Genomic DNA, 3,964 nt, shown 5'->3' with positions numbered 1-3,964 from the left:
TATTTTAAATTAATTACGTTTATGTAATGCACGTTAAAATGTCTTTTGAGTTTCATGTTTCAGGCGAACAGTCGAGGCGGGATAGAGGAAAAGACTGGGGACGATTTTTGGCAATTTAAAAATGTGGTATTTTATTTTAAGTTGAGTTTGGGGGAATTTTAAATAATTTATGGAGTTTTAGCATTTTTAAAGTCTAAGTTAGTTATTTAGGGGTTTTAACATTTTAAAACTTTTAAAGTCTAGCACTTGAACCTTTTATTTTTATTTAAAGTTGGAAAAGAGTTAGTATTTTATTTAGGAGATAATTATTTTATTAAACTAAAAATTTAGTCTCCTAATTACACTAAAACAGACGCCTAAACACACACCCACACTCTATCTTTCAGTTTTTATTATTTTCAAAAGAGCAAAACCTAGGGTTCTTCAATAAGCATAGCAGCCGCCCCCTTCCTTGTAATTCCCAGCTTAGTTTCAGTGAATTTTATTGCAAGAAATCGGTGCCACGTTCGTCCCGGATCAACCTCGCTTCCATCTCCGCTTCGGTATCATCTTTTGGTATTTTTAATATCAAAAGGCACGTATAATCTGTTCTTTCTGCATCGATCTTGTCATAGTATGTGTCGTGTTATTTTATGCGTGAAAATCCATGTGTGACGTTCGTCGTTTGAGCGGAAAATGGTTTCAATGCGTTTGAAATACTTTTTAGATCTGAAATCTCGTAATTTACTGTTCTGATGAAAACTGCGATTTTTCTGTCGGGATTTTGAGAAAACTCTCAGCTATAAAATTGTAGAACTTTTTGATGCCTTCGATTTGATATAAAATTCGAGATTTTTGGATGAAAATTGAGTGAGTTATGATGTTTTTCGTGGGACTGCTCAAACTGCGTTTTCAGAAAAGTTATGATATTGATGTACTCTTGAAGTTTTCTGTTGCAGGCTTCGTTGGAGATCGACGGGCGATTGTTGCTGCGTATAGGTGCTTCGGTTATGATGTTTGGGATGGTCATTGATGTTTTGTTTCGTGTCGATAGGCACTAAGTTGGTTCTAGAGTCGTAGGATTAATCCTTGATGTCAAATTCGTGTTTTTGGTGTCGATGATTGTGAATTGATACCCTCGGGGATGATGTCTATGTTCACTTGGGTTCGGTATGATGCCTTAGGGTGCTAGGAATGTTCTTGAGGAGTAGTTTTGTAGCCATTGAAGTTGATTACGGAAAAGAATTTGAGTGTCAGATTTCTTCACGCATGTTCCAACTTACAGTGGCCAGACGGACCCGCACCCGGACCCTGACACGGGGTCCGTGCCGTTGTTTTCTTCTCGGCGTCTTTTTCCAGTATCTACACGGACCCCTACACGGATGAGGGCACGGGGTCCGTGCCTTTGGGTTTCACTTAGTGTATATTTCCAGTACCTACACGGACCCTCACCCGGACCCTGACACGGGGTCCGTGCCTTTGCTTTCCTTCGGTGTCAATTTCCAGAGCCTACACGGACCCCTACACGGATGTAGGTACGGGGTCCGTGTCCGTCATTTTTGGGGAAAAATAATTTAGTATGCTTTGAGGTTAGACGTCATGGGTTAGTACTATGATTTACAAAGTCGAGTCATGGGAATTGTAGAACGTCCTAAGGAATTGAATGAACTCGTAAGTGAGCATGATTAACTACGTCTAAGTATGCCAGTTAAGCATGTCAATTCATGATCAGTATGTGCAGCAACGGCCCCGATCGAAGTCCAACGAATCCCTCAACGCCAAGTAAGTATGTATGACGTGCAAAGAAAATATGTTTAAGTTTTTGAGGTATGCTAATTGACTTGTGACCAAATTATGAATGGGTTTGGAAGTCGGTGAACGTGGCCGAGGACCTCTCCGTCCCGTTAAATTATGAACGGGTTAGATCGTGGTTGGGAAGCGTTAAATTATGAACGGGGACCAACCACCCCGTTAAATTATGAACGGGGATCTCATGTATGCAGCAGTGGATACGTCCCTGTCAGCCCAGTACTGTGGTGTGTCTGATCAGGCGTTTATTATGTATGGGTCACTTGCTTCGAAACATCCTCTATGCAAAATGAAGTCATGTATGTTTTAGTATGCTCAAGTATGCAGTTATGATTATGAAAGTTTCACGTTATGGCACGTCTATATATGTATGCAAGTTCAAGTTATTATGCAAGCTCAAGTTTCAAATTATGTACGTTCTATTTTTAAGATGTATGCGATTTTATTATGTAGTACTCGTTATCCCAGTTTATACGTGTTGAGTCTTTAGACTCACTAGACTTGATCGATGCAGGTGACTATGTTGAGAAGACCGGAGGTGCTGACCAAGGGGCAGGCTTGGACTGAGTGGGAGGCTAGACCTGAGGACCGCCTACGTTATTTTAAGATTTTAAGCATGAAAACATTTATACTCTGATTTTATGTTCTGGACGTGAGACAGCTTTTCTTTTAGCAAACTTTAATTCTGATGGTTGATTTTAAAGATATTTTATGAATGATGGGTGACGACCGTGTGGATGTTTTTATTTAATAAAATTTTTAATTTTTCCAAATTTTAAGTAAGAGAAGTACGGTTCGTTACACTAATTGTGCATCAGCCGACACCCACCTACCTCAAACATCCTCTCTCGGTTTCTGAACCCAGCAGCCGAAAGCTTTGGTTGTTGGTTTGTTTTGCAAAGAAAACTTCATACGAGTTCCTCTCATCATCCTTGTTCTGCAATCATCCCTAAGGCACGCTAGGTATCTTCCTTGCTCGTCAGACACGCTATATATATATATATATATATATTTATATATATATATATATATATATATATATTTTGAACTGATGTGCTGTCTTGGCCGATAGTTTCTTGTTCATGCATCTAAAACCATTGTTTCCTTGGGTTATCATGTTTCTGCACAAAAACCTGTTTCCTACTCACGTTTGCTGCGATCTGTGTTGTCAAGGGGCTGCTGGTGTAGATTTTCAGGGTCGTTTCTGTCAAGGGCCCGAGTGGTATAGCTGCTGGAAGCGTGGATGGACGAGAGGGTGAGAAATATATGTTGGTTCGGTGATGGGTGGATCGAGGTAGGGAGGCTTCGGCTGTGCATGGGTTCGATCTTGGCCATGTTTCAGATCTTGCTGAGTCTAGTAGGATGTTGGACGTGAACCATGGGTGTTGGGTTGAGAAAGAAGCTCGGTCATGGAGATTGAGTAGCCGAGAGAAAATGGGTTAGGCCCGGCCATATTATGCCATGTGTTGTCATGAGATTTTAGAATGGGGTTGGCCGAGAGTTTGAGGGAATATTTAAGAGCATTTTAAGGCTAGGAATGTGGTGTATTGTGGGAGGACCGAAAGAATAATGGTTTGGTGGCCATGTGGTGTGATGGGATTTTAGGAAGTGGGTTGGCCGAGAGCTTTGTGATTTCTCTAGAATTGTAGCCGAAAGCTTTTGGGTTTGATATTATAGTATTAGGAGCGGTATGGTATTGTTAAGATATGCTAAAAAGGTTGGGAAAAATTTAGTAGAGTTTTCGAGTCGATTCGGTTTAAAAACCGGGACTCCGGTTTAAGCTTTAAAACAAATAGATTAAGTTGGTTTTTGGGCTCGAGTTTACGAATATGAATACTTATAAAATTTTTGGGACATTTTAATGAGTTTGGTAAGCTTCGGGTCAATTTTAGAGGTCTGGGGTTGAAACGATAATTTTTGGGTTTCCAGGGGCAAAATGGTCATTTTGCACCCGGGTGAGATTTAAGACATAGCAGCGCCCCGAGCACAAATCATAATATTTTAAAATGTTCATGCATCACGTTTACGATTTTTACGCTATTATAATAATTATGGTGCATGCTTAATTTAAAGGAATTAAGTGAGAAAGTGAAGAGCACTCCGTCTCCGCCGCGCCGCGTCGTTATTTCGTTTGTTTTCTGTCAAAACAAACCAAGGCATGTTTATATCTTCTTTC

Source organism: Primulina eburnea, chromosome 1 (genome assembly GCF_022965805.1).
Source record: "Primulina eburnea isolate SZY01 chromosome 1, ASM2296580v1, whole genome shotgun sequence".
NCBI lineage: Eukaryota > Viridiplantae > Streptophyta > Magnoliopsida > Lamiales > Gesneriaceae > Primulina > Primulina eburnea.
The sequence above is the reverse complement of the archived record's forward strand: the minus strand, read 5'-3'. Positions refer to the sequence as shown.